The following is a 10227-nucleotide window of genomic DNA, read 5'->3' on the forward strand; positions in this document are numbered from 1 at the left end:
AAAGAGTGGCTGGATACTCAGGTGAGGGTCCAGTGACCCTGCTTGGCACTCCTTTAATGAATGAGTACAGTTGTCAACAAGCCCAATTGTGACTATGTTTAGCGATCAGGCTCAGCAGAAGTCGTGATGATGGTAGTTATTTCATGCAGAAGGGACTGCTGTTTCATCTTATTAAAAGGGCCACCACATGGAGGCAGGATCCAGGGGCTGTCAGGCAGTCCCCTGGGTTTTCAGGCCCTCTGGTAGTTGGAGGCCAGAAGGAGCCCCAAAGCGCACTCTCTGGCGGTCTGCTCAGCTCCCAGCCAATACCTTGATGGAGGTCTGAACCCACCCTCTCAGGCTGTCTGCTAGGGTCTCAATAAAGAAAATCTTTAAATACAAGCTGTTGGGCTAGGGATGTGGCTCAGCTGGTAGAGTGGGTGCCTAGCAGGCACGAAGCCCTGGGTTCCATGGAATGCACCATAAGCTGGGTGTGGTGGTGCATCTTAGCACTTGGGGGGTGGGAGCAGATGAGAAGTTGGCTATATAGCAAGTTTTTTTTTTCTTTAAATAATTTTTTATTGGATTTTTGTGTATTTCATACAATACATCTTGATCATATTTAGATCACTCCCCTATCTGTACCCCCTATAGTCACCCCCCCCCTTGCTGGATTTCATTCATTCTGTGATATATGTTAAGGCCTATGGAGTCAAGTTTCTGTTTGCAAATGGTCCTTGGTGTGAATCCACCCACTGGATCCTGGTCAACCTATCTAGTGTCACGCTCTTAAAGAAAACCAACTTTTCCTCTCCCAGCAGTGATCAGTTGCTGATAGTTCCTAAGCTAAGGTTGGGGCCCATTTCTCCAGTTCTGTGCTGGGTTTTGTCTGATTGAGTTTGAATGGGTCTTGTGTGTGCTGTCACCACTGCTGTAAATTCATATGAACAAGTTCCCAGCTGCCTGGAAAACTGTTTCCTGGTCATTCACCACCCCCAGCCCCCAGGAGTCTCTCTTCCCCCTTGCAGCAATGGTCCCTGAGCCCTGAGTGGGTGAGGTTTAATATAAGAGTCCTATCCAGGGACACACTCTGCAGTCTCCTACTCTTACACTTTGGCCAGTTGTGGGTTTCTTTTGCTCTTCTTTTTTTTGGCGAGGGAGGTGGGGAGGAAAGGTTTTCTTTATCTTACATCTCCCAGGTCACAGTAGTTGTGGGTTTCTGTGTTAATCAGAGTGTTGATAATATTCTCCCTGCCCCACTGCAGATGTTACAGAGTTCCACAGTTGGTCAAATGTAGAGAATAAGTATCTGTGAGATGCTTAGCCCTAAGTGACACATCTACAATGCAACCTCTACATCTAAGGCTTAGGGAACATTTTGAAACAGGGAATTAAAAAAAAAGTGGAGAGTGACTGAGGAAGATACTAAGTGTTGATTCTTGTCTTCCATATGTATGGGTATACATGTCCTGCACACTCACAGAAACATGTACATACATATACTCACAAAATAATGTTAAAAAAGTATGTTAGATGGCTGGCAAGATGGCTTAGTAGGTAAAGGTGCTTACCACCAAGCCAGATGACCTGAGTTTGATCCCTGGGACCAACGTGGTGGAAAGAAGGGAACTGATTCTTTCAAGTTGTTCTCTGACCTTCACTAGTGTGCTATAACATGCTCCCCCAAATTAAAAAAAAAAACATTTAAAAAGTATGAGCTGGTTATATTGGCACATATCTATAATCCCAGCACTTGTAAAGCTGAAGCAGGAGAATGCTAAATTTCAGAACAGCCTGGGTTATACAGTAATACAGTATCTCAAAAATCAACATATGCACATGTATAAAGAGAGAAAAATTATGAGACTAGATGGCGAGCAACATGGCTGAGCAGGTAGGGAGCTTGCTGATAACTGAATTCCATCCCCAGGACTCAACATGGTAGAAAGAGGGAACTGACTCCTGAATGTTGCTCTCTGACCTCCACATACAAACCATGGCACACATGGACGCACACACAATAGCTTAGACTTTTACTATTTTTATTGTATCAGCTTATTGTCACTATATCAACTCATGAATTTCTTTTGGCTGAGATTTTTGGAGGTTCCAGGCTGTGATTGGGTGGACATGTTTTAGGCCGCAAGTGAGAGGGTAACACAGCAGGCACAAAATGATTCAGTGAGGAGACTGCCCTGAGGGAGATGGGGAGGGAAGAGGGATAGTCAGGAGGAGATGGATTCAGTCATAGGGCCAGGTGTGGACAAAGTGAATGTGAGGCAGTATCTAGAGTGCTCCAGAGTCCTGTTGTTTTTTAAATTTTTACTTTATTTTTCATGTTTTGCCTGCGTGTATGCAAGTGCACCACATGTGTGCAATGCCTACAGAGGCCAGAAAGCTCGTCAGATCCCCGGGAACTGGAGTTACAATTTGTTAGCTGCCAAGTAGGTGCTGGGAACTGAATCCACATCTTCTACAGGAGCAGTCAGTGCTCTTAACTGCTGAGCCATCTCTCCAGTCCCGATCTCATGTAGTCCAGGCTGGCCTTAAACTCTACGTAGCAGCAGATGACCTTGAACTCCTAATTTTCCTACCTCTGTCTTCCAGTGCTGGGATGACAGGCATGTGCCACCAAACCTGTTTGCATAGAACCCAGGGCTCTGTGCATGCTTAGGCAAGTGCTCTACCAACTGAGCTATGGTTCTAGCATGCCTGTGGGGTACAGGTAGATGGTAGGTTCTTGGCCAAGCAGTAGATGGTAGGTTTTTGACCAAGTAGCCATGGGTAGAAATGAGAGCAGATTCAGTAGGGGGGATGACTTAGCATGACCTGTTTGGGTAAGAAACGATGAGGCTATGTTGGATGCACAGGTTTGGCCTTGAAAGAGAAATCTGGAAACTCATGGTGCAGACATGCCAAACAACAGGGCTTCCTTGAGGGACAGTGACACATCAAAAACGAGCATGATTTAGGGATAAAGGGGAAGAAGCCAGCCAGGATTGGAGATGGGACAGCAGAGAGGAGGTGAATGAGAAGGTTCTTGGAAGCAAATATGGTTGTCCTGTTAAGGGTCACAAATGGCTAGGTAGGGACTGATGGAGAAAAATATCCAGGAAGATCCTAGTAAAAGGCAAGGTCATTAGAGTGGGGTAGAAATGTGAAGGAAAATTCCTTCTTTCTAACCAGGCATGGTGGTGTGTGCGAGGGATCACAGCACTTAGGACTGAGGCAAGAAGATCTTAGGTTTGGAGGTTAGCTTGGGCTACAGAGGCCCTGTCTCAAAACAACAGCATCAGTGAGATGGCTCAGAAGGTAAAGTTGCTTGTTGCCAAGCCTGACAATCTGAGTTCCATTCCTAGAACCCTTATGGTGGAAGGAGAGAACTGACTCCTGCAGGCTGTCCCTCTGACCTCCACACACGTGCACTGGTACACGTGTGCTCACCCAAAATTAAGAAATAAATAAGTAAATGTAATAAAAGCCACCTATCCAGCAATCCAACAAACCTCTTCTACTTTTCCTTCCTTCCTTCCTTCCTTCCTTCCTTCCTTCCTTCCTTCCTTCCTTCCTTCCTTCCTTCCTTCCTTCCTTTCTCTCTCTCTCTCTCTTCCTTCCCTCCCTCCCTCTGCATGTATGTAAGTGTAATGTGCCATGTAATGCCTGCAGAGGCCAGAAGAAGGCGTCAGATCCCCTGGAACTGGAGCTAGAGATGGTTGTTAGCTGCCATGTGGGTGCTGGGAATCAAACCCTAGGTCTTTTGCAAGAGCAGCCAGTGCTCTTAACTGTCAAGTGCTGGGATTAAAGGCATGGGTTACCACACCCGGTCTTTTTCTTATTTCTTTAAAAATTTGTTTTTTTCCCCATTATTTATGTATTTATTTGTGTGTGTGTGTGTGTGTGTGTGTGTGTGTGGAGGACAACCTGCAGGAATTGGTTTATGTGTATATACATGCTCCCTTGCATACAGGTATGGAAGCCAAAGATTGATGCTGAGTGCCTTCAGCATTCAGTTTGTCTCCACTTTTCTTTTTCTTTCTTTGAGACAGGGTCTCCCTGTAGCCCTGGCTGGCCTGAAACCCTCCATGTAGACTCGGCTGGCCTCAATCTCAGAGTCTAGCCTGCCTCTGCCTCCTGAATGAGTGCTGGGATTAAATATGTGTGTCACCATGCCTGGCTTCCACTTTACTGTTTTTGAGAAAAGGTTTCTCATTGAACCTGGAACTCACTGATTCACCTAGATTGGCTTGCCACTGAGCTCCCTGGATCCTCCTCTTTCTTGGATTACAGGCATGTACTGCCATACCTGGCGTTTATGTTCTTGCTGAGGGTCTGAACTTAGACCTTCATATTTTGTGGCAAACAGTTTTCTGACCGAGCCAACTGCCAGCCTTGTCACCAACTGCTTGCTTACCCTCCCCTCCTCTCCCCTCCCCTCCCCTTACTGTAACTCCCCTTCCCTCCCCTTCCCTCCCCTCCTTAGTGTCTTTGAGACAGGGTCTTGTTATGTAGCCCAGCTTGGCCTTGAACTCAGAGTTCCACCTGCCTCTGACTCCCAGGTGCTGGGATTAAAGTCTTGTACCACCATACCAATTGCTTTTTTTTGGGGGGGGGGGCTCTTTTTGATATAGAGTCTCCCTGCAATCCTAGCTGGCTTGGAACTTACTATGTAGAGTCACTGGCCTTGAACTCACAGAGATCCCCCTGCCTCTGCCTCCCAAGTGATTTTTTTTTTCAAAGACAGGGCTTCATGTATCCCAAATGGCTTCAGACTCACTGTGTATCAAGACGACCTCCCACCTCCATTTCCTGGGTGATGGGATTCCAGGTGTGTATAACTACAGGCCTCAGGTTACTAGGAGAAGCTGGATAATGCACAAGAGCTCACAGTAGGATCTAAAGAGGTTATGAGTGTAAAGTACTCAGAAAAATACAGGGCAATACTATTAATGAGTTTGGTTTATTCCTCCAAGCATGTGTGTGTGTGTGTGTGTGTGTGTGTGTGTGTGTGTGTGTGTATGTTTGTGAATGTGAGTGCTGGTGTGCATATGCCATGGTGTATGTGTAGAGATGGAGGTCAATCTTAGATGTTGGCCCTTTGCTGTTTGCTGCTGCATACACCAGGCTAGCCAGCCCATGAGCTTCCAGGGAGTGTCTTGTTTCTGACTCCCATCTCATTGTAGAAGTGCCAGGATTTCAGATACCCACTGCCACATCCAGCTTTATGTGGGTTCTGGGGATCCAAACCTAGGTCTTCACGTGGGCTGTGAGTGCTTTACCCACTGAGCCATCTCTCTCAGCCTGCCTTTTTCATGTGGATGAAACTAGCCTCTGCAGATGGTCCTGCCTCCACTTCCCAAGTGCTGGGATGATAGGTTCACACCACCACATCTGCTTTTATGTTGTGCTTGGGATGGAACTCAGGGTGTCATGCATGTTAGGTAAGCACCCTTCTAACTGAGCCACATCCTCTTTTGTTCCCCTCATCCTCTAGTATTCCAATCATATGTGTTAGACCTTTTTGCTATTGTCCTAAAGGTTCTCAGACTCTGTAAATTTTTAATTTTTTAAAACTATTCTATCATCAATCTATCATCTATCATTTATCTATCATCTATCTATCTATCTATCTATCTATCTATCTCTCTATCTATCATCTATCTATCTATCTATCTACTATATCTATCATCTATCATCTATCTATCTATCTATCCATCTATCTTTATCTATCATCATCTATTTCTATCTATCATCAATATCTATCATCTATCTATTTATCTGTCTTCTATATCTGTCATCTATCTATCTATCATCTATCTATCATCTATCTGTCATCTATATCTGTCTATTATCTATCATCTATATCTATCTATCATCTATCTATCTATCTATCTACCATCTATCATCTATCTATCATCTATCTCTCTCTCTATCATCTATCTATCTACCACCTATCATCTATCTATCTATCTATCTATCTATCATCTATCATCTATCTATCATCTATCTATCTATCTATCTATCTATCATCTATCTATCATCTATCTATCAATCTCTATCATCTAATCTATCTGTCATCTATCATCTATCTACCTACCTATCAATCATCTATTATCTATCAGTCATCTCTGTGTGAGCAAGAGTGTGCCACATTTCTCATGCAGAGGTCGGAGGACAACTTGCAGGAGTCAGGTTTTCTCTTTTTACCATGTGGGTCCTGAGAATTGAACTCAGATTATCAGGCTCGACAGCAAGCACTTTTACCCACTGAGCCATCTTGTTGGCCCTCTATACATTTTAAAATGGTGGTAACATTTATAAAACATAAAATGGACTTTCTCTTTTCTACAGCCCCTTCCCTCATCCCTCTCTAACTCCCCCTCTTTCCTTCCCTCCTCTGGCCCCCTCTCTCCACCTTCCTCCCCACTTCCTTTCTCTCCCCATTTTGGAGACAGGGTCTTGCTGTATAGCTCAGGCTGGTTTGGAATTCATTATGACTCTCCTGCCTCAGGCTTCTGAGTATTGAGATTACAGGCATGTGCCACCTTATCTGCTTTTGCTGGCTTTGTTCACTGTGTAGAGCAGTCCTGTCTAAATACCATGCAGTGCAATGATGGAAACATCAGTGTTGGTTGGTGTAGTGGCTACTAGCCACATAAAGCAATGAGTAGTGCAACTGAAGGACTAAATTTTTAAAAAATATTTACTTATTTAATTTTTTTATGTGTATGAGTGTATTGCCTGCATGTAAGTGCACCTGTGTTTACAGAGGCCAGAAGAGGGTGTCAGATCTTCTGGGACTGGAGTTACGAATGGTTGTTAGCTGCCATGTGGGTGTTGGGAATTGAACCCGGGTCCTCTGCCAGAGCAACCAGTGCTCTAACTGCTGAGCCATCTCTCTAGTCTCCAACTTGTGTGTGTGTGTGTGTGTGTGTGTGTGTGTGTATGCACATGCGCAAAGGTGGGTGTGCACATATATGCCCATGTATGTAGAGGGTAGAGGTTGACTTCTTTTGGATTCCTCTGTTGCTCTCTACATTATTTTTAAATTTATTTTATTTTAATTTTATGTGTATGAATATTTTGCCTGCATGTAGGTAAGTGCACCATGTGTGTATGATGCCCACAGTGGCCAGATGAGGGCATCAGATCCCTGGAACTGGAGTTACAGAGATGGTTATTAGCCACCATGTAGGTGCTGGGAACTGAACCCAGATCCTCTGGAAGAGCTGCCAGTCCTCTTTACCCCTGAGCCATCTTTCCATCTTCTCCATTAGTTTTTTTGTAGAGAGGGTCTCCCACTGAACAGAGAGCTTACTGATTTGGCTAGTCTGGTTGGCTAGCAAGCCCTGTGATCCCCCCGTTTCTGTCCAAAGTGCTACGGCTACAGGTGCATGCCTGGCTTTTTTGTAAGAACTGGGGATCCAAACTCATGCTTGTATGGAAAGTACTTTACTGACTAACCTATCATCTCCCCAGCCACTGAGAAGCTAAATTGTAAAATAAATTTCAGAGAGAGAGAGAGAGAGAGAGAGAGAGAGAGAGAGAGAGAGAGGTGTGGTATTGGGGATGTAACTTAGAGCCTTGTGCATGTCAGGCAAATGCCCCATCACTGAGCTACCCCTGCCCCCCAAGACCAAATTGATTTAAATTTAAATAGCCTCTTACTTTTGGGAGCCTGAGGTAGAAGGATTGAGAGTTCAAGGCCAGCTTGGCCTACATGACAAGTTTCTGACCAGCCAGGGCTATATAGTAAGCCCTTATCTCTAGTTAACTAATTAAAATTAAATAGCCTCATGTGACTGTCATATTGAATAATGAGGATTAGAATTTCCAGGTACTGTGTTTCTTTAAAAATGCTTTTTATTTTTATATTTGTGGTGCTAAGGATTGAACACAAGGTCTCTTATATGTTAGACAAGTGTTCACACTTAGCCATGTTCCAGCCCCTTACTGGGGGATTCTAGGACTGTGTTATACTACTGAGCCATGCACCCAGCCCTTCACTGGAGAATTCTAGGCAGGTGCTCTACCTCTGAGCCATGCCTCCAGCCCCTCACTTGGGGATTCTAGGCAAGAGCTCTACTTCTGAGACACACCCAACCCTTTACTGGGGATTCTATGCAAGGCTTCTACCACTGAGCCATGCAGCCCCTCACTGGGGGTTCTAGGCAGATAGCATACCCCTAGCTTCTTACTGGGGGATTCAAGTCAGGGCCTCTACCAATGAGCCATGCCCCTAGCCCTTCATTGAGGGATTTTAGGCAGTGGCTCTACCTCTGAGCCATACCCCCAGCTCCCAACTTGGGTATTCTAGGCAGTGGGTCTGTCTCTGTTCCCAGTCCCTGTTTATTTTTGGGATGGAGTATCATTAAGCTTTCCATGCTGGCCTGGAACTCATTCTATAGCCCAGGCTGTCCTAGAAATTGACATTCTCCTGTTTCAGCCTCCCTTGTAGTGCCACTACCGGCATGCTGCACCTCACCCAACTCAGGTTCTGTTTTTATATTTAGTCTGGAGCTTATCAGCATCTGCAAATCTGATGTGACTAACTCTGCCATTACCCAAAGCAGAACTATGCTGGTGGTTTTCCAGTTCGTAAATTAGAAATGGGGCCATTAGTGTCTCCCTGCAGCTTGCTTTTGTTTTTTTAAGGTCAGTGGACCTCCCACAACCAGAGAGTGTAACTCTTCTTCCATCTTCTCTGCTGTCTTCACCTGGCTTCAGGTAATTTTTGTTAATTAAAAAAATTAATTGTGTCAGCCACCCTAAGCATTTAATATGTACAGTTTAGTACTGCCAAATTTATTCGTAGCTGTGTTTGTAGTTTGCAGAATGTTTTCATGTCATGCAGTTCAAACTATAATCATTAAACATTAACTCCCCAGTCCACCCTCCTCCCCTCCAAGTTCTGGCTACTTTATTTGTGTGTGTTCGTGTGTGTGTAGGTGAATGTGCACATGTGTGTGCATACATGTGGAGGCCAGAGATTGACATTGGGTATCTATTCATTGCTCTCTACTTTGTTCTGCCTTGTTTTTGTTGTTGTTTGTTTTTGTGTTTTAGCCATTTATTTATTTGGGGAAGGGAGAAGCATGCCATGGTACATGGGTGGATGTCAGAGGGCAGCTTGTTGGTTCTCTCCTTCCACAATGTGGGGTCCAGAATTCAAATTCAGAACATCAGGCTTGGCAGCAAGTACCTTTACCTACTGAGTCATTTGATGTGGTTCCTGCAGCCCCCCCTTTTTTAAAAAAAAACTATTTTACTTATTAATTTTTATTTTATGTGTATGAGTGTTATGCCTGCATGTATATCAGTGCACCTGTGTTGTGAAGTGCCCACAGAGGTCAGAGGAGGTAGTCAGATCCCTTGGAACTGGATGTATGGATGGTTATTAGCCACTGTGTGGGTGCTGGGAACCAAACTCAGGTGCTGTGCAAGAGCAGCCAGTGCTCTTAACCTCTGAGCCATCGCTCCATCTCCCATCTTATTATTTTTGAGACACGATATTTTTTTTGAGACAGCCATTTCAGCTAGACTGACTGGCTGGCAAGCCCCCCATGATCTGCCTGTCTCTCTCCCCATGAACCCTCAGGTTCTGTGGTGTGGTGAGTACTTACCTACTGAACCACCTCCCCAGCCGTTGTGTCCTTGTATTTGAAAGATGTAGGAACCTCTTGTCACTGGGATCATGGCAGGATTTTTCCTTTTGTGACTGGCTTCCTTCACTCACTGGAATGTCCTCAAGGTTCATCCATGCTGATCTTCCTCCTTTCAACTTTCTTGTCATATTCCAGTGTATAAAATCCAAAGGTTTCTGATTGTTTGTAGCTTTCACTAGGAGAAAATGAGAGGCTACAAAAGGATGCAAGAATATTTCAGAGAGTTCTTTTTCTTTTTTTGACCTTTAAAAGAAACTTTATTGAGAATTTCATACATGCGTATAAGGTATGATCAAATCCATGCCCACTCCCTCCCCTCCAACACTGCCCATATTTCCCCATCACTTTTTTTCTGACAACTTCTCTTTCCTTCCTTCCTTCCTTCCTTCCTTCCTTCCTTCCTTCCTTCCTTCCTTCCTTCCTTCCTTCCAGCTTTTTGCTACTGTAATATTATCCCTCTGAAGAGGTAACCCTCAAGTCTTTTAGGGATTAGATAAGAGCTCCTAAATACTTTTGTCATTTTTGGCCTTTGGAACAGAGTATGTTGCTAAGAGGCCCGAGGACAGTTTGACTTTTAGCCAAGAAA

General features: G+C 44.5%; 1 protein-coding gene across 2 annotated transcripts in view; it reads left to right on the plus strand.

Annotated features, from left to right (window-relative positions):
* Nucleotides 1-10227, plus strand: part of Cers4 (ceramide synthase 4) — a 69413-nt gene that overhangs the window by 19678 nt on the left and 39508 nt on the right. The window contains exon 1 of one of the 2 annotated variants that reach the window (XM_017795864.2): nucleotides 8661-8703. The exons of the other annotated variant lie outside the window; for it this stretch is intronic. The gene's annotated coding sequence lies outside the window, so the exon portion shown is untranslated. Of the gene's footprint in view, nucleotides 1-8660; nucleotides 8704-10227 lie in introns of those variants that run through there. 2 annotated transcript variants of the gene reach the window in all.

The sequence above is a fragment of the Nannospalax galili genome, unplaced genomic scaffold (assembly GCF_000622305.1).
Source record: "Nannospalax galili isolate Female #2095 unplaced genomic scaffold, S.galili_v1.0 scaffold1009, whole genome shotgun sequence".
Lineage (NCBI taxonomy): Eukaryota > Metazoa > Chordata > Mammalia > Rodentia > Spalacidae > Nannospalax > Nannospalax galili.